Below are 22,073 nucleotides of genomic sequence, written 5' to 3'. Positions count from 1 at the left end.
TATTTGCAATTCAGAAGTGATGGCTCCAGAGTTTTGAGTTTTTCTTGAGCTCAACAGCTCAAGTGCTAACACTACACAGTTGCATTGATACTCTGACCAGCAGGTAGCAGTTCCCGATGCACGATGCACCAAACACACAGAAGGACCTTCTTCTGGTACAGTGCTGGTTTCGGCTGTTTTGAAATCGGTTCATGGGATGCCGTGGAGCTTCGTATAGGATCCACTTTTTATCACATGTCAACGCCCTGTCCAGAAATGGCTCCGAAACAGTAAATAAACACAGGCGACTGCCGCGTTGCCTTCTGGTCCGGAGTCAAAACATGTGAAACCCATCGACCCAACCTGTAGTGCTTCTCAAGTTGATGGATGTGCTGCCGAATGGTTTCTCCACACACTGAATTGTAGTCTCAGTTCCGCTTTGTACATGTGTTGGTCTTCTGGTACGTGGTGTTTTCGGGTGTTTTGTCAGCGTCCTTAAACTTGTTAAACCATCGTTGCACTGTCCGTGTCGTCACGACACCCTCACCAAAGGCCTGGCATATCTTCTGTCCCGCTACAGCGGCGTTTGACCTCCATTTGAACTCGTTCAGCATACATGCTCTTATGATGCTCTGTGGATGTCCCATGTTCCCTCTGTCTTTATGTAAGTTCACTGTGTATCTGAATTGCCACAACCAGGTAGTATGTTGGATATACCCACACCAACAACTGACGTTCGCCGTATCTCCACTCGCATTCAACTCACGGTGTAAGGTCCAATTGAACACAGACCTCCACGAAAAGGGACAGAACTTTCTTGGTTACCTTTACAGTTATGCACAAAAGTATAGCGGTTGGTCCCAGGCAGTAGTTCTTGATTAAGCATAATAAAAACTATCTTGAATATAATTTATGGAGATTATTATTATTATTATTATTATTATTATTATTATTATTATTATTATTATTATTATTATTATTATTATTATTATTATTATTATTATTATTATTATTATTATTATTATTATAAGAAGATAAAATAGTGTTTTTAGTATTCCAAAAGGAAACCAAATTTTCCTTTCTATCAGGCCTCAAAAACACTAGCAGCAACATTTTTTTGGCATTGTACATTTTAGCTGCCCCCCCCCTCAAAAACGACGGGCCCCTCCTACACAAACCTGCTGGCTGGATTACTTTATATTGAACTGAAAGATGCTGGCAACGTTTTATTTTCCACGTTTCGTTTGGAAAGTTTGGAAATTGCTTGTTTCTCTCGTTTGATATTTTACTTTCTTTCTTTCATGCGTACACTGTTTTCGTTTCTTCTTTCTTAAATACTAGAGCAATAACTTCGTTTTTGGTAATTGATTTTGAACAATCATACATGAATACGTCGCTTCTCACTAGCGTGGAGTTTGCCGATCACGAAGGAATAGACTTCCGACTAGAAGTTGACAACACTGGCACGTTTATTGATGACTCGTTGGGCCTTATGCAGAGTCGTTTTGAAGACTGATTAACGTCATACTACGGGGTTGACTAAAGGATGGTTATCAATATTGTATTCAGAGTCTGTGATTAGGACGTAGTATTTGACGAAGTTAATCACATGTGACTAATTAATCTAGAGCAGAGGCTCATCTTTTACCCACGGTTTAGCGTGCGACACTACATTTCGTATTTCATATATTTTCATTTTTACAGACTACGCTTGCACTCCTCTACTTTTCCGTAGTTGCCACATTTTTTTTCTCACCCGATGCATTGGGTTTATATAAGTTAATCATACTCAAATCATCATTTTAGTTGTACTCAAAGTAGACTCTGAATACCATAACGTGCACCTTCCTTAGTAAGAGTTAGTATGGTTACTAACTAGTCTGAGACTAACCGTCGATTAACAAATTCTCTCTGAATACCGCCCATTATGTCTACTTCCCACTTGTAAATAATTTTGTTGGTGTGTAATATGCATAGGCGGAACTACAGTGGGGCCAGGGAGGGCCGGTCCCCTAGAAGCAAAGCTCGCCTTCTACTAGAATTTTTATACTGGACGAAAATAATGTAATTAATTTACCTAAATTTACGCATAACAATTTTAGTGATGTATGGATTCGACATATTTAATAGTATCTATACTCGTCTGCCCATCGATTTAAAAATATGGTGCCTGCATGTAATAAAATCCCTGGACCAATCGGATAGTGGGCAGTATAGCGGCCTCTCGACTTGCGCTGTATGCGATTTTTTTTATTTGATAGCTTCATTAATGTAAATTGTTTTAGTATTGTTTCATGTAATTAACTTATTGACGTAGTAATTTTTCTTGTTTATATATGTATGATAATCAGTCTTATTGTTATTATTTTATTTATAATAACAATAATTAAGATATAATAACAATAGCAATGTTTGAATAGTTAAGATTCTCAGAGCAAATTATTAAGGTACACTAAAAAAACAGAAAGAAAAGAAAGAAGAAGCCGAATTCTTCAATTGCTAAACTCAAACGATTGTTACCCATTCAAAAGTCTCTATTCAATATCGTTTGTTGCTTATTATTATTATTATTATTATTATTATTATTATTATTATTATTATTATTATTATTATTATTATTATTATTCAATCCTAATAGGAGTCTTTAAAGGCAATGCGATTGGTTCCCTTTGTTTTTCTACTATGTTACATCGGCACAAATCTGTCTTCAACATTGGAGGGGAAGGGTATGTTTATTATCTATATTCCCATATTCCCATATTATATATATATATATATATATATATATATATATATATATATATATATATATATATATATATATATATATATATAGAGAGAGAGAGAGAGAGAGAGAGAGCGTTCAAAAAGTCTCGGTCTGCAATTATTGCCATTTTAACTTCAATTTATGCATAAATTAAATATATTTAATTCTCAAACTCAGGTGGGCAATTGCCCACTTCCTTCCTTATGTTGGGCATAGCCCCTCGAAACAAAATCATAAATATGCCATTGGTTGTCTTCAACATTGGGAGATGGGTAGATTTGAGGCTTATTCTAGAGAAGGGAGATGAAACTCATATTACGGTAGATAAATCTGATCAACTGTTGTAGAGTATATTATATATTAGGCGATGTAGATGAAGTAGTAGTATATATCAGTATTACAAATGACTGCCGTGAACACATTCTGAAATCTGAACACATGCATATTTATAATTGGTATGTTTCTAAATAGGCATTCACAAAGATGCACGTTAAAATTGTTTTATAATAATATAAATAATGACACCTCCAAAACTATGAAGAAAAATATCAATTATGTATGACGCAACAATCACTAGCGTGCGCAGGACATTGGAAATGTGGGTGCCAGATCTAAAGTACCATCATATGGAATGGCGTTCTCCTCCCCTTTCCCCTAAAAAAAGATAGCGTTATTGCACCCGACGCTGCGTCGGCGACGCACGGCACACATGCAGACGGGAAATAATGTACACGTAAACTCTTCTCAGTTTGTAATAATTCTACATAAAAAAAGTTTGTCTAATGGGGGTGCCAAGGCACCCATGGCACTTACGTTGCGCACGCCTATGGTAACAATACTCTTTGCGCAAAATGATGATAATCTCAATAACATTACAGGAATCGTTACAGAAATCTGACGCATGTCATATACTCTTTAGTGAACAGATGTAACCTTAAGATTATGGAGAAAAATATTCCAGCAATTGAATTCTTTTCTTTCCTTACGAAGCATCCTCTCTCAAAAGAAAAACTGGGACACGCGGAAATACGTAGGAACAAACCATGGTTCGAGCTAGCAGAGAAGAGAAAACAGGCAAAATTACGTTGGCTACAAAACCTGAATGAAATAACTACACAAAATTTCGTAGACATCAGGCGGAAACTTCGAAACTTTTAGAACAAAGAAACGTGATTTTTTGAAAGCTAAAATTTAGGAACTTGAAGATAATAGTAAAAATAAAAACACTCGGGACATGTATAAAGGGATCAACGAATTTAAGGAAGGCTACCAACTTCGTGCTCATATTAAAGAAAGCTGATGGACCAGTTCTCACTGATACAGATAGCATTTTAAATAGGTGGAAAGATTTCTTTGACGATTTGCTTAACACGCAGCAAAAACTAATGTGCGTGGCTTTTCCATTTTTAATGAAAATGAAGGCGTGCAACTGTGCGTGACGAAACCTGATATGAACACGAAGAGTATATAGACTATCCAATGTCAGTACAACCCATCTTTTCAGTAAATGCGCATATAATCTATTTGAAGTATCATCCTAGGCATCTACTCATGCTTCGTAAGCTAACTAACTCTATAGCCTATGGAGTAATAAGCACCCCACTTGGTCTACCTTCTGGCACCTCCTAGTGGCTCCGAAGTTCCATCAAGATTTTGCGCCCCTGTCGCCCGGGCGCCCAGGTCTATGACCTAATGGTACTTAGGACCATCCCTTAGCAAGGGTACCTTGGCCTACCCCCTAAATTTTGGCAGAGGTACATTGGACACCCCCTTAAATTTTGGAAATTACCAAATATAAAAATTTGGTGTGTTAGCCTAGAACCATGGTATATACCCCTATTAGTATTGGAGTCCAACTCGTTCCCTTTAATGGGTGAAAATTTCCAAAAGTCAAATTTCGGGGTTTTTCGGCCTAATTTATCCCCTTTGATAAGGTTTAATTACCCTATATGGTTATATGGGCATGTTCAGAGGTCCATTCCCTTTCATACGACATGGGTATATTGATGCACCCCTTTAAATTTTTGGAAGGGGTACCTTGGCCCACCCCTTAAATTTTGGAAATTTCCCAATTTAAGCATTCGGTATCATAGTACAGGACCTTAATATGTATCATTTTAAATTTGGATGGTGCACCTCGTTCCGTTTCATGGGTAAAAAAATTGCCAAAATATAAACGTAAGGAATACGTTGTACCACGTGTTCGGTTTTTGGCCCAATTTATCCCCTTTTATGTGGTTCTATTATCTTATATGATTATATGGGTATGTATAGGGGTCCATTCCCTATCATAAGACATATGTATATTAGTGCACTCCTTTAAAATTTTGGGAGGGGTACCTTGGCCCACCCCTTCAATTTTGGAAATTGTTTAATTCAACCATTTGGTATAATAGTACTGGACCCTAATATGTATCACTATAAATATGGGTGGTCCATCTTGTTCCCTTTTATGATTAAAAAATTGTCTATATATAAACGTAAGCAATACGTTATATCACGTGTTTGGTTTTGACCTAAGTTATCCCCTTTTATGTGGTCCTATTATCTTATATGATTATATGGGTATGTATAGAGGTCAATTATCTTACATAAGACATAGGTATATTACTGCGCCCTTTTTAAAATTTGGGAGGGGTACCTTGGCCCACCCCTCAAATTTTTGGAAATTGACCAATTTAAACATGTGGTATAATAGTATAGGACTTCAATATGTATTACTGTAAATTTGGGTGACCCATTGCGTTCCCTTTCATGGGTAAAAAAAATTGCAAAAAAAATCAAATTTCGGAGGTTATTGACCCATTTTATTTCATTCGATGAGGTCTTATTACCTTATACAATTATATGGTCATGTATAGGGGTCTATTCTATTTTTTAAGATATACATACATTGGTGCATGCGTTGAAAAATTTGAAGAAATACATTGGCCCTCACATTAAATTTTGGAAATTGTCAAATTTAAACATTTAATATAGTACTATAGGACCCTAATATGAATTAGTATAAATTTGGGTGGTTTATTTTGTTCCCTTTTATGGATAAAAAGTTGTTAAAAATTCAAATTTCGGAGGTTATTGACCCCCTGTATGTTATTAACCTATTTTATCTTTTTTGATAAGGCTTTATTGTTGAATGAGTACAGGATTTATTACTTTTTCATAAGACACACATGTATTTGTGTACCAATCTTAAATTTTGGGAGGGGTACATTTCTTAATGTTAAATCAATAATTGGTAGTTGTCCTTAGAATTGGGTGGTATCTCGTTCTTTGGTTAAATCATTGTCAAATATTAGTGTGGTCACGTGATCAGTTATTGACCTATGATGGAGTTAGGGGTCCAGGACATTGGTACATTAATACGTTTCTCTTAAATTTTGTAGGATAATTTGAGAATTGTCAAAATGAAATTATGTCATTGGTTTTGATTATTCCAGCGTATGGGCCAAATATAAACGTAAGTAATACGATATACCACGTGATTGACCTTGATGAGGTAGTGTACAGGGATTCATTTCCTTTTCAAAATTAGTGGAAGTTATCAAATAACACGTTTCTAGACAACAGTTGGTTCTGCTAAGGTAAACAATTGACCTAATTGAGACCTAACTACAACATGTAATTATATGATTAATTCTAAGACTTACAAGTAAGGGACCATATGGTTGTCGCGCAAATCAGATGCAGACATACGCCATCTGATTGAGCATGTAAAGATATAGAAAACACAGAAATTTAAGGTGCTATGGGCCATAGGGAGCGGAGCGAGGAAACAGGAAACATTGAATGTCGGCAAAATTGAAGAAAGTCAGGAATGACGGGAAAAGTTAATTTCGTGCAAACAGGGAAAGAAAGTCAACCAAAAGAAAGAAACTGAACATAACAAGTAGGGGTGTTCGGAATTGAGATTTCAATTCCGGAATTCGGAATGTCGATAATTCCGGAATTTTTCGGAATTCCGTTTTTCGGAATCTCGGAATTTCGGAATTTTCGGAATCTCGGAATTCCGGAATTTTCGGAATCTCGGAATTCCGGAATTTTCGGAATCTCGGAATTCCGGAATTTCGAAATTCCGAGATTCCGGAATTCCGAAAATTCCGGAATTCCGATCTTCAGAAATTTCCGATGGAGTTTAAAAATTCCGGAATTCCGACCTTCCGAAATTTAGTATCGTGTTCTGGATTCCGGAATTCCGATCTTCCGAAATTTCAGATCTTGTTTCGAGATTCCGGAATTCCGATCTTCCGAAATTTCGGATCGTGTTCCAAGATTCCGGAATTCCGAACTTCCGATATTTGCGATAAAGTTCCGGAATTCCGATTTTCCGAAATCTAATCTATTAGAGGCTTTATATTTTAGTATAGATATGTCGGAAATACCAACTGAAAATGTTCGTTGTGTAACAACAGTAGTGCCAATATTGTAAAGGCCATTGTTGACTTGAGTGATTTCCAACATTTGAGCTGTTTCGGTCATACTTTAAATATTGGAGTGAACAAAGCCCTTGAGCTACATCCAGTCAATGAAGTTATTAGGTAACTTCGTAAACTTACTTGTTAGACAAATTACGAGTCGCAGCAGCAAAATGAGACGTGCGCTGCAAGAAGAGCAAGATGCATTAGGCCTCCCGCGCAAAGTACTTCCGTCATGCACGCCAACAAGGTGGTGGTCTACTCTTCCTTTGATACAGGTAGCTTTAACAAATCAAGAAGCAATAGCAAAATTTCTGTCCCGAACAAAACATAAAAACCTTATCCTTCAGAACAAAGAAATAGAATTATTAAATATGATGATGACCCTATTATCGCCCTTACAAATGCTTTGTGACAGTATGTCAGCTGAAACATCGGTTACAGCGTCGGGCATATGGCCATTATATGAACAAATCTTAAAAGATTTTCAAATCGAAGAATCTCAACAGATAGAAGATACATCACAACAAGACGAAGCAAGTACACAGGAAACACATTTTTCGCTCACTCAAAGAAATTGAAAGAAGCATGAAAATGGAAATTTTATCTCCGTTGCAATCCCGATACGAGGAGGATGAAGAAAGCAGAATACTGTTGAAAATGTGTACATTCTTAGATCCCAGGTTTAAAGATCATTTGGGTAAAGATACTGAGATAATAAAAGGTAGAGTACTGAATGAGTTGAGATTTATTCCAGCAGGAAGTCCTAAAAAACATGATCGAGGGAATGTTGGTACTAAAGGATTTGACAGTTACCTAAAACGAAGGAAATTTGGTGACAGGAACGATAAAGAAGACAGTCAAATAGAAGAATTAAACCGATACCTAAGTCTTGGGGATGCAGATTTGGAGGAAGAGAAACTTGTTTGGTGGAATAGCCATTCCCACCATCTTCCAAGATTAACAAAATTAGCGAGAAAATATTTGTGTATTCCTGCTACGAGCGTGCCAAGTGAGAGAGTTTTCAACTGTGGTGGCAATGTAGTGACAGATTATAGAGCATCTCTTACCGCTGAGCATGCTGAACAGTTAATATTTCTGTCCATGAACAAAGCTATTGTCCCAAAATAATTTTAAAATGCTATTTAATATAAGCTAAATGTTCTCATTGTTTCACATTATTGACTTAGTATAACAGGGGATTCATAAATCAACACCTGACTTTTAAAGGTGCGATAAATTTAACTCTTTTAGGATTTCCCCTTTCTCAGGTAAATTTTATACTTTATACTTTATTTTATACTTTTACAGCTACTGCTTCCTTACTATTTATCGTAGGATCATGGTTCATACCTCGTTTTCTGTTTTAGGATAAAGCATACTTTCCAACGGTACCACTCGATTGTGCGTATTATACACCGGAAACGGAAAAAGCGGGAGACTTTTCGAAAAGAAATCGAAATTTTTGCGCCCCTCTGGCCCAAGCCTGGGTTCACGTAGGGATCTGAAATATTATTTTATAAAATACGTTGTTGTGTTCATAATACGTGTGCAAAATTTCAATCTTGTATCTTGAAAACTAAGGTCAGGAGAAATTTTTGAAAGTCTGAAGGTAATCCATTCTTCTCGTGTATATATATATATATATATATATATATATATATATATATATATATACTTCAAAAATATACTGTTTATTATTACTTGACCAACAGTCATGGTTCAAACGCCATTTTCTTCAGTATAATGAGCCCTTTCCAACTGTACCACTCACATGTTCGTATCATACACCTGAACCGTAAAATTCGGGAAAAACCCGCATTTTTTTTTTTTGAAAAATCCAGCCAAAACACTTTGCCCCTCGGAACCGGACCTGCGTTTATGTAGAGATCTGAAGCTTTTTTCTTATGTATATACATAATACGTGTGCAAAAGTTCAATCTTGTATCTTGAAAACAAAGGGCGGAAAAAATTGTTGAAAGTCTGAATTTAGGCCCTATATAGGCCTATATTTACACACACACACACACACACACACACACACACACATATCTATATATATAAAAGAGAACGCACAAAATCCTTTGTCCGCTCATCACGCTAATACGGCTGAACCAATTTCTTTTATTTTGGGGGGGTTATTAGGATTTGGACCCTAGATGGTTTTTATCATATCACTTTAATTTTCAATTACCAGTGTCTTGAGATAATTGACCATTCAGGTGTCCATTACGTACAAATCCTTTGTTAGTATTCATCATAGGTATAAAAATAAACGTATTTATATGCAACCCACATGACCGTGTCACTCGGCGGGTTAACATAAATGACAGGCGTTATAATGGTTTTTATCATATCACTTGAAAGCGAAAAAGTAAAAATTATCTAAGTAACAAAGTTTTTTGCGTTCGGGGGTGACCGCAGCGAAGCGGGGCGGGTTAACATAAATGACAGGCGATATAATGTTAACATTTACTGCAATCTTCTATGGTTTTTATCATATCACTTGAAAGCGAAAAAGTAAAAATTATCTAAGTAACAAAGTTTATTGCGTTCCGGGGTGACCGCAGCGAAGCGGGGTGAACGCTGCTAGTATATATATATATATATATATATATGTATGTATATTGTGCAACAGTCATGGCTCATTTTCTTTGGTATATCGAGCCCTTTCCAACGGTACGATTTACATGTCCGTATCATACACCTGAACCGGAAAAATCGGGGAAAACCGGAAATTTTTCATTAAAAAATCGCCCTCTCGGAACACTTGCTTCCCTCGGCCCCAGGCCCGGTTTCACGTAGGGATCTCAAAAAATATATATATTCAGAAGAAATTTGCAGAGATACACATAATTCATATGTAAAGTTTCAATCTGATATCTTGAAAAATAAAGACGTGATTTTTTTTAACTTGCCTTAAGAAAAAATGAAAAACGCCCCTCCGCCCCCACTTGGCGCCGCCAAGTTGATCATCCGGTTCCAAAACGCATCTGGGGTGTTCTTAGGGCCATCATTGACTTGACCAATAAGAAAACGGCTTAAATACTTATTATAGAACCTAAATAAACGGTCAAAGGCGATACTACGCCATAGTAACAGAAGTCGCTATAAATCTTAAAAGAGTTAAGCTACTGAGAAAGGTATAGTTACTAGTGTCATAACTGTATAGATGTATCTACATATTGTTAAAATAACATTTTCTTAGGTTTCATAACGTTAATAATACAAAAATGTTTCAACTAATACATTATTTGAACAAATGTTTCAATTGATATAGTTCATAAGATTCATAATATTTCGTATTTAAAATGTCGTTTGTACAGTATAACATTCCCTTAGTTTTCTAATGTTACATGTTAAATATGTGTAATGTATATTATTATTATTATGTTATTTGTATAAAATTTCCTTATGCTTAATAGTGATAAGTAGTTTTTATTTTAATTTGTAGTTAACGTACATTTTCATTCTATCTTTTATGTATATCCAAGTAAAATAACCAGACTGAAAAATGCTATTTGAATTTATTTTTATTTTCAAAAGTAGAATTTTGTAGTAGAACTAATTTACACATACAATCAGATTTAATGGCAACCATCAAATATATACGATATTATTTCGTTCTATAACTGAGTACCATGTTCCGAAAAGCATTAAACAAAGTGTACAATGATAGTATTGGATTTGAGGTAATGCATTTTTTTTTTTTTTTTACCTTTTTGTAAATTAATTGTAATAATGTATATTTGAATCAATAATGATAGTATTGGATTTGAGGTAATGCATATTTTTTAGTTTTTGTAAATTAATTGTAATAATGTATATTCTAATCAATGGAAATTTATACGAAATTTAAGTAGCATTGACCAATATCTTTAAACAGAATAAGGTTTTTTTTTGTTTGTTTATTTGTTTTATTGATCATATGAACAGGTAGATTATAAGGGTAACAGTCCGCTACTATGTAAAGCTGTACGATTATGATAGTTTTTTTTTTATGTAGAAACTAAAATTAAAGGTTTCTTTAAATTAAATTAAAGAAACATGAGAGGATTAAAATTCTATTGATATGGCATTTCATTATTACTTTGTGTTGAAACCTAGATTGTCTATTTCTCCACTGTTTTTACAAATATTAATTACAATTATTATAAATATATGAATGTTTCTTATATTCTATTTTCAATTCTCCATTAATTTAGATTTATTATATTTTTATTTCTTCTTTATAGTAATACAAAATACATTTAACACTAAGGAAAGTTTATTTTTTATGTATTAAAAAAAGATAGCATGGCATAACAGTTAATGTTTGTGTGTAATAGCATTATGCAAGGCTTACATTATGAAAAACTATTTACTATCAGCTAGTTACGGAATCAACTATGTATGTGAGCTCCGAACCACGTTTTTATTGAAAAGTTTCCATTTTCCAAATACAAGAAATTAAAAACTAAGAAAGTTATGAGGGAGAAGAACTACATGCTTTATCTTATGAAAATGTATGTATGTATGTTTGTTCCAACATAACTCTGGAACGCCCGAAGCAATTTCAATTAAACTTCGCAATTTCAATTATTAAATTAAACATATAACTTTACAACCTGGAAACAAGAGAGACCCCCTAGCTTCCCAAGGAGGCGAGTTGAAAGAGCGTTAAATGCAAAAATAATGAGAAACGACCGGTATTACTGTCGAATTCATAGTTATTTTAGGACGCTGAGTTGAACATTGACACTCGATGTCGTTTAAATTTCAGTTAAGCTCTCAAGACCCCCTAACACCCCTATGGTTGGAGTGGCAAGAGGTGACATGTAAAGATAACCGGAAACTACCGATATTAGTGTCGAATCCATAGTTTTCGTGGTAAACCGTGTAAACAATCGTTGAAATGTGTATCGTAAGGGGAATTGGGGGTTCAATTATTTTCATAAACTTACTCTGATCGTGCGAAGAACGAGCATTTCAGCTGCGTTTTGAAAACCTGGCTTCTAAACATCAAGGAGTACGAGGGTGGAATAATAGCAGAGGAATGTCAGTTTAAGTGTGCAAGTAAATATGTGGGTAACGAACATGAAACTCGCAACTTATGTATTCACCGTGGTTCTAAATTTTCCATTTTCTTTATGTCATTTTGAAGCCAGACAGGGAAGGAACTAGTTGATACTCTTTCCGTATTGCACTGGTGGCCCAGCTAGCAACCATGTATAAATGTCATAGAACCTGCCTTTGGGGAACATTAAAAAGACAAGAACCAATAAATGAAGTGTTTAAATTTTGTTCAATGAGTACCATGGCTAAGAACTTTCCGCTCCGCAAAAGGACGGAGTATAGCCACCACTGACAACGTGTGAAAGGAAGTAAGTTTCATCATTATATCTGCCTCAGTTGATGTCTATCTCATAGTCATGTTATTTGAAGATTCCAGTTTCTGAACTTTTGTAATTATGAAATCAAGGAACTCTAAAATTTCAAAATCCAGTTACTTGGTTCTACAATTTCGATTGCCATGACTCAGAAATTTCAACATTCCGAGATTCTGATAGAAATTCCGGAATTACGAGTTTTCGAAATTCCGAAATTTCGGACTGAAGTTCCGGAATTCCGAGATTCATGCATTCCGAAATTTCGGAATGAAGTTCCGGAATTCCGAAATTCCGAGATTCCGCAATTCCGAGATTTCGAATTTTTCGGAGTGAACTTACAGAATTCCGGAATTCCAAAATTCCGAGATTCCGGAATTCCAAAATTCCGAGATTCCGGAATTCCAAAATTCCGAGATTCCGGAATTCCAAAATTCCGAGATTCCGGAATTCCGAAATTCCGAGATTCCGGAATTCCGAAATTCCGGAATTCCGTAATCTCGGAATTCCGGAATGAGAAAATTTTTAATTCCGATTCCGGAATTAAGATTTTCATTCCGAAATATTCCGGAATTCCGGAATCCGGAACACCCCTAATAACAAGGCATCAAGGACGAAGAAAGATCGTAATCAGGGTTGCCATCCGGACCGCAGTGTTGCCAGCGCTGCACAACATTGATATGGAAGGTATAGCACAGTATAGTAATTCATGCACAAGGGAAAATATTAGTAACACAAAAGACAATTGCAAGACTCTGTACACGTGCGTAAAAAGGTTTAACAATAGTCGTGAGTGAATAATGTACATGAGGGAGGACAAATATAGACATGACTGAACGGGGTACACATGATAACGCAAAACGAAAGTGTTTGGGAGCATCGTTCCATGATGATGATGATGATCGGTGTTCTGCCCGAAGGCAGGTTTTGACCTGAAGGTCCCTGGGCTGGATGAACCCATGGTAGTTTGCTATTGCCTTCCATGGGATGATAATGACGTATAAAGGACGGGGCTACAGTTTAACGAGGGATCCGAACCTTTTGTGTCCCCACCGGGAATTCTTCTATTTTCCTCCATTTGTATTCACGCGGGTGTAATATTTACTCACGACTACGTTAAACCTTTTTACGCACGTGTACAGAGTCTTTTCAATTGTCTTTTGCGTTACTAATATTTTTCCTTGTGCATGAATTGCTATACTGTGCTATACCTTCCATATCAATGTTATGCAGCGCTGGCAACACTGCAGTCCGGATGGCAACCCTGATTATGATCTTTCTTCGACCTTGATGCCCTGTTATGTTTAGTTTCTATCTTTTGGTTGACTTTCTTTCCCTGTTTGCACGAAATTAACTTTTCCCGTCATTCCTGACTTTCTTCAATTTTGCCGACATTCAATGTTTCCTCTTTCCTCACTCCGCTCCCTGTGGCTCTTAGCACCTTAAATTTCTGTGTTCTCCATATCTTTTCACGCTCAATCAGATGGCGTATGTCTGCATCTGATTTGCGCGACAACCATATGGTCCCTTACTTGTTAGGTATATCGAGAGAGGTACGTAGGACCATTCTTTAAGTTTGAGAATTGTGATAAACAAGATTTTAGTATGAGGCGCGAAATTTGAAACAATACTTTGAACTTTAGTCACAGCTCATAGTCTAAGATCATTGGTGGTGGTTGATTTTACCTTGAGCTTTAGAAATCTGATAGCTAACCTTATTGAATTTTATGACTCATAAACGAAAGGCAATACATGCTACAACACTTTGAAATTTTGGCAATTTTTTACCCTAAAAGGGAACAAGATGGACCACCCAAATTTATAGTGATACATATTAGGGTCCAGTACTATTATACCAAATGCTTAAATTAAGCAATTTTCAAAATTGAAGGGGTGGGTCAAGGTACCCCTCCCAAATTTTTAAAGGGGTGCACCAATGTAACCGTATCTTATGTAAGAGAATGGACCCCTTTATAAGGTAATAGGAACTTATGAAAGGGGATAAGTTGGGCCGATAACCAAACACGTGGTCGTACTAATATTTGACAATTTTGTACCCATGAAAGGGAACGAGATGGACCACCCAAATTTATCATGATACATATTAAGGTTCTGTACTATGATACCGAATGTTTAAATTACATTGGAGAATTTCCAAAATTGAAGGGGTAGGTCAATGTACCCCTCCCAAAATTTTATAGGGGTGCACTAATATACCTATGTCTTATGATAGGGAATGGACCCCTATACATACCCATATAATCATATAAGATAATAGAACCACATAAAAAGGGATAAATTGGGCCAAAAACGAAACACGTGGTACAACGTATTGCTTACGTAAGTTTGAAGATCCTGATCCGGTGAACCATTCGTGGGTGTCCCTGGTCGTGATGCACTCTTGTACAGTATTTACAAACAACGGTACTTCGTGCGCTATACTGTGAATTTGTTTATATTTCATTTATTTATTTATTGGTAACTCGTTTCGATGGTATATTTTACATTTTAATGTAATGACATCTTTCACTTTAACGTCCCATGATTATGCTCTTTAGGCTAAGGGAGGCAAATAATTAAGGCAAGTTAATGATGATGGAAGAACTAATGGAATGAGCAGGGTGCGAAATCATTTGAAAATGGTGGGGGGAAGAAGTTCAGCGATTCCTTCTTCGTGGCTCCAAAAAGTTGAAATATTAATGTATTATTATTATTATTATTATTATTATTATTATTATTATTATTATTATTATTATTATTATTATTATTATTACCACTACTACTGCTATTACTACTACTACTAATAATAATAATAATAATTAATGTTCAAACTAGTCGACATTATTATTTAAAAATACTTTAATGTTATTTATTCACTTAACCAAAATTGATAACATATCTACTGCATTTAATATACACTTCGGTGTGTATGGTCCAGGGTTAGAGTCCCGTGGGAGCACAGTATCCTTGTGTTTACCATCATATTGAAGAGTGCATTCACGAAAATGCGGTAGAGATCTATAAGTCAGAAATAACAGTCCCTGAGAACCAATGTCCTAACCAAGCATTAGAACTACTAACTTGAAGCGCTTCACCTGGCCAGCCATAGATCCCCATGAGCAGTAGAGTCAGAGCATAGTTTGTATTATTTATGAAATTCCCGTTTCTTCGCTAAGTATTTAGTATTTCAGTTTGGTCGCTCAGATATCCGGTCACTTATGTAAGTATAAATAATACTATGTATTTTTATATTGCATTATTAGCAAGAATATATTATTATAAATAACAGATATGATTTCAATACAAATACTTGATAGACAACAAAAAGCCGTGCTGCCTCAGTGGTTGAGCGATCACCTCAGGTGCGTGGAATCCCTGGCTGGATCCTAGCTCGCACTAAATTCTGCTTGTGGTATACAAACAATTGTGTGTGGGTTTTCTCGGGGTCCCCCCGCCTCCTTCCACTATCTTAATCCACCATTATTATCTATCTCATCATGACCGTCTTCCTTAGTTTTACTGAATATTCGTAGGACGTTAAACCTTAGAAAATGAAAGCACAAATACAACCATACGATTGATTTGCTTATTTAAATTTAGTGTCCCTTTTCAGCAGTCAATTTATGAGATGTGGACTTACAGTTTAAGGTGGAATCCGAACCACGGTAATCGTTCAAATTTTTGTAAGGCGCTTCCACCGGGAATCGAACCCGGGACCCCGTGCACCGAAGATGGTGTGCGAATGCTAGCCAGTAGACTAGCGGAGAGAGCCACAATAATACGAGTAATGAATAATTGTGTTACTGTATTTATTGACCTAAAATATAGTTTGCAATAACGTATCTTACCTTAGAGAAAAAAATTAAGATTAAACTTCACTTTCTTTCCGTGTGTAACGAGAGTTGAACATGTGACGGCCAGAAGAAACCCACGTATGAGCAGCAGTAACAGCATCCCATAATTTTAAAGGAGATCCACTGATTTTAGTTGTTAATAAAGATTGAAAGGTACTCGCCAACATACGGTTTCTTTCGAAACTTTTAATATGAACAACACTGAATCCACGTTCGCAGGCAGCAGTTGATAATGGCACAGAACGAACTTTCCGCGTTAAGTCTTTAAGAACTTGAAAATCATTTACCGACTTAGAACTTGACTTGTACTCTCCCCATTCTGACATTGTAGAACCCCCGTTTGGTCTAGTGGCTAGCACGCTTGACTTCGGCTAACGTGGTCCCTGGTTCGATTCCCGGTGGTGTACAGTTTAACGACCAAAGTGGTCGGATTCCATTATAATCAGTAGGTCCACGTCTCCTTTAGCCTAGCAGGCATAAACGTGGGAAGTTAAACTAAATCTAATCAAGCCATTCTAACACTGCAGTATCAGGATTTAATCCAAACAATTGAGCTTCTTTATATACGTCTACCTAACCGTATAAACCACTCATATTATTACGATCTTTATTTTCAAACACTGAAAAGCACTTTACGACATCATTAGAAGGAAACCTTCTTTCCACTTCTTCTACTAAACCCTGGACTACCTGCCCCCTTATTTGATGAAACTCACTATCATCACTCCCTGTATCAGACGCTTGTCTGCAGTACACTAATACAAAGACTTTGGTAGACATCATCTTTAATACTCATTTCTCTCAGAGCTTGGATTAAAGATTCAATTCTTGCTCTATTTCATTGTACGAAACTGGTTCCTTTTGCATCGTTTAACTAATATTAGACAGAATAGACGCAATATCTAGAAGAAAACCGAGCAATAGATTTTTTTTTTTTTGTAAATACCACTCAGTTTAGAACTATCTCTGTTGAAATGGTCAGCATTTTCATACTCCAAAAGTAGGAATTGCATTATACAAGAAAAATATATAAAGACTGCAATAATACATGCTCCTCATTTGAAATCCAACGTATGTGAAACAATCTTTTGAATTTTAGACTTCCTGCGGCATCTGTGACTGTCGTGATACTTTTAAGTTTTGCAGCTGTATGAAGTTGGCCTAACAAACATTCAAAGTTGTGAACAGCATTTACAACATCAAAAACTCTTTCAGATACAAGATCCATTCGATGTGCCATGTAGTGTACGCTAATTAGGCACTGGTCGACATTTCTTCTAATTTGGGCAGCAACACCTTGTTTCTCCCAGTAAACACTACATCGCCGTTCGAACAAAATCCAACAAGCTTTTCTTTAAGATTAAAAATATGCCATCTTCGGAAAACGCTTGAATAATTTTCTTATCAAGGAATTTTGCATCGGCATTTTCTACAGGCACTAATTTATAAAAACAACAACAATGGTTATTTTCTTCGTCCACATGTGTTACATATAACAGCAAGTGCTTATCCGCAAACCTGTTTGTAGATTCGTCAACTGTTTAAGAAATTTTACCAATTTTTCACGCAACTGGTACGCTAGAGAATAAAGGTCGCTATCTCGTCACAACGAAACAGCCGACAAAGTTAAACACCTGGTACCTTTACAACTCAACTACGTTTTTTAAAAACAGGCATGCATTCAAATTTATTGTATGTTTGAAAATTTTCATTATAGACCTACTTATATTTTCATATTAAGGTGTCCCCCCTTACATATTTTGGTGGGGGGGGGGAAACGCAAGTATAAAATTTTTGGTGGGGGGGGAATCCCTCCCGTCCCCCCCGGGATTTCGCACCCTGGGAATGAGACTGGTGTTGGGTGCTCTACCACTGAGCTACTATACTTCCCATTTATATTCAGAATGATTGAGCGGTTATTTATTAAATTACTGCAAAAGATCGGTAGGAATGATATTTCAAGATATAGTTATTATTCCTGTGTGAATGAGTGATTTTAAATAGAAAATTCAATTATTTTGAGAAAAACTTAACTTACTGTTATTTCTGAAATATTGCGCTAGGTCACAAAGAAACGCGATCGCTCCTGCTCGACCCTGAGAGACATAATATTATACCTACATGGAAAAAAGGAAAAACGAATATTTAACTTGCTTTTTATAATAATAGTTAATGTGGTATAACGAATATATTGTTTGATTCATTCCATCTGATAGCCAAAATTAAGTTGGTGTATTGGCTACACATCTTCACATCCCAAACAAAAAAATAAACTCTCCGCCATTTTCCGGGATTATGAATACTGCGATTCGATGACGTCATCCCAGAGGTCAGTGCTATCATTCAGTTGTGTTGAAGGAGGGGAAGAAGCTGGAAAAGTTTTGACAAATGAAATTATAATGTAGAGTGAAACAAAAGAAGAGACACATGAGGTTTATAAAAACATTTGTTTATATTGTTTTACTAAGATTTCCACTCTGGTGTGTTGTATTTTGTGGGATTTAGAAGGTAAGAATAAAAGTTTGAATGGTGTTTACAGTACATCTTTGTAAACAAAGTAAGATTGGACAATGCAATGTTTGTGTGTTTCGCTGTAAGTGCAAAAATGATTTTAGAAGGGTTGAAGGCGTATCAGTTTGTCCAAAACCCTCCAATTATCAGTTTAAGCTAAAGTTGAAGTTACTGTAATTTATTTAACATGAATTGAATGATTATTTAATTTGATGCAATTTATATGAGCTAAAGACAAGTTGCAAGTATTACTAGTAGTATATTTACGAAGTATTTTGGGGAAAGAATGAGAATGATATTTTGCATGTTGCATGAGTAAAGCAGTTTCATGAACCTGCAAATATACTTGAGCGTAATGGTGTAACGGCTGATTTAAGAATTCTTTTATAAATTAATCCCTACGTCTTGTTCACGACGAATACACAATCAGAAAGAAATAAAATACGGTTCTTGCTCTTATTCTGTGGTACTACCTTAACGCGGACTCTATATGAGAATATAGTATTGCAGGTTACGACTATGGTTACCAAGATTTGAAATATTTAATGGTAAGATCCGTGCATTTTTATTATACGGATCCATAGTATAAATAGTAGTAGTAGTAGGAGCGGGTTAGGAGCCCCGCAGGAGTTCGTTAGGTTCTGTTCTTGACATAAAATAGGCAAATTAAAGACTTCCTAAAATTTTTCCTTACAGTTTACAATCTGTGGATCCGTATAGTAAAACTACACCGTAAAATCAAGTCACAAAGGAAGGCTAATATGTAAGAAACTTATAGAATAGTAATGGGAACGTAATCGTCTTGTAACAACATAAAAGTGGCACTGCACATACACTGTACCAGGCGAATGGCTTCTTTCGTTGATATATGACTGATTGCAAATAGGCGTCTTTAGCCCTTAACTCTATGCATCGTTTGTAACTTTCCCCTCCGGTTCCAACGCTTTGCATGAAAGAAATCCCAGGCGTATCTGGTAAAAGGTTAAACTAACTAATAGCATAAATTTGTTGAGCAATAAACAACTTGGGTGCTGTTTTACGAAATATCATAAAAATGGTAAGGCATTATTATCGCTAAACCACGCAAAAGTTGAAAGGAAAGAAATAATATTTAGTTTCTTCCCCAAAATACTAGGCTGTGACACTGGCACACTTGGTAGTGATTATTGTTCGAAATACAGTGTGGAAGTATGGCATAAAAACTAGTGCATAAAACGAACCAAGGTGTGCTGGGTGGTCATTAAAAAGTATGAATGCTATCTAACCAAGTCAGGGCAGTTGCGCAGCAGGGGAGCCTGAGCGGTAGCGAGGAGATGTGTCCGTAGAGAGCACGCATGTCAACGGCGGTAAGTACGCATGAACGGGGATGATGGAAAATCACTTTATATGTCATAAAATGCATGACTTATGTATTGTATAGCTTTGGAGGAGATACTAAATGTCATCTAAAAAGTACTATAATGTACTAAATTAGATTAGGTTGTATTAGGTTTAGTTAGATGTTCGTCTTCTTTTCTGTAGTTTCCAATTCGTTTCCATAAAGAAAAATCGCCTGTTTGGTAGACTACGCCTTATGTTAGCAACTGACACTTCTTATTTTTGTAGAACTCTATGAAACTAAAACACGATGTGTGGCAATCTTGTAATTTACGCACCATTTCCACACTGCAGAAAACATAACAATGTACCTCTGCGCCAAGTAGTCCCTTCTCCTTCCACATATAGTGCCGTTTACAACTAACACCAACAAGTATTTTCAATCGGCCTATTGTTAATGAGTAGCATATAGTTTGCAAAACTTAACAGTTCCGAGGTACTAATTTTGTGCAGTAATACTATATCGATCCATATGGATGTAGGAAAAAGCAAAAGAAGCATGAAAATATGAAATATTTGTGATTAATAGTGAATGCCAGAAATGAAACAGGGATAATTGAGGGTAAGATATATGAAAGTGAAAACAAGTAAGTTGTAATACAACGTTGGAAACAGATTCATGTGGGTTTTTACCTGTGGCCGCCATCTGCGGCAGTTTAATCGTATTTTCTTAACATCAACTAGTCCCCCTCACCTGAGTTTCAGTTACTCTTCCTCACAAACCAAAACAAATTCTCCAAGTCATCTGGTAAATTTTCTAAAATTGGCCCGATACAGCAGTTAAGCCGATGGTAATTTTAGGCTTAACATGAATAACTGCATAGGGTTATATAGTATATTAAGGGTTAAGTTCTGATAAACCCCGCCTTACTAAATATATGTACTAAGTAAGTAAAAGAAACTAAACCTACGAGGGCTAGTCAAGAAAGACTTGGACTGATTTTTTTTTCTAGGCAATTTATTATTACTCAGCAACAGGCACATGATCCTTTTCAAAGTAGTCCCCGCCCATTTGAATGCACTTTTTCATTCGAGTCTTCCAGTCCTCAAACACGTGTCGCAGGCCATTCTTTGAGAGGTCCTTCAAAACCGCCTCCGATGCCTTCAGAACCTCGGAATTATCGGAGAAGCGGCGTCCACGCAGTCTGGATTTTAGGGCAGGGACTAGAAAAAAGTCGCACGGTGCGGTAGGCGTCTCCACCATCCTCAAACCTTTGCAACAGCTCCCTGCAAGTCTCCACTCGAACGGCCTTCTGCTCTGGTGTCAGGAGTCGCGGAATCCATCGCGCACACACTCGGCTCATGTGGAGGTGGTCATGCAAAATTTTGAAGGCACTGCCATGAGATATGCGTAGTGCGGCTGCCAGATCGTCGATACTGATGCGGCGATCTTCTCTAACAATGACTGCTGCCGTGTTAATGTTCACCTCAGTAACAGCTGACGCTGATACACCTGGTCCATCAGCTTTCGTGATTGTCATTCGGCCCTCTTTAAACTCTTTGAACCACCAGAACACGGTACTTCGTGGCAGAGCGTCATCTTTGTAGGCTGCTCTCAACATTCCTAGAGTTTCTGTTGCACTTTTCCCCAGGCGATAGCAGAACCGTATAGCTGCAAATTGTTCATCTCGTAATTACTCCATTTCTTCTACAGGCGACTTCTAGAGGCATCGCAGAACATCACCTGCAATAAAAAGTCGTGGTTACCAAACATGCAATGATTCCTTAACAACATTTTATATATATGCACAGCAAGACCCACCCTACTTGTATGCCAAACTATGAAGCTCCAGCGTTAACAGAA

At 36.5% G+C, this 22,073-nt stretch overlaps 1 protein-coding gene across 2 annotated transcripts in view; it reads left to right on the top strand.

Annotated features, from left to right (window-relative positions):
- Positions 1 to 18,664: 18,664 nt before the first annotated feature.
- Positions 18,665 to 22,073, top strand: part of LOC145685986 (HMG box-containing protein 1-like) — a 39,707-nt gene continuing 36,298 nt past the window's right edge. Inside the window, exon 1 of one of the 2 annotated variants that reach the window (XM_081758792.1) lies at positions 18,665 to 18,889. The gene's annotated coding sequence lies outside the window, so the exon portion shown is untranslated. Of the gene's footprint in view, positions 18,890 to 20,068; positions 20,239 to 22,073 lie in introns of those variants that run through there. The other variant, XM_081758793.1, reaches the window with a different exon arrangement.

The sequence above is a fragment of the Thermobia domestica genome, chromosome 5 (assembly GCF_964235325.1).
Source record: "Thermobia domestica chromosome 5, izTheDome1.hap1.1, whole genome shotgun sequence".
In the NCBI taxonomy this organism is placed as follows: domain Eukaryota; kingdom Metazoa; phylum Arthropoda; class Insecta; order Zygentoma; family Lepismatidae; genus Thermobia; species Thermobia domestica.
Note: the sequence above shows the minus strand (reverse complement) of the source record. Positions and strands in the feature narration are given on the sequence as shown.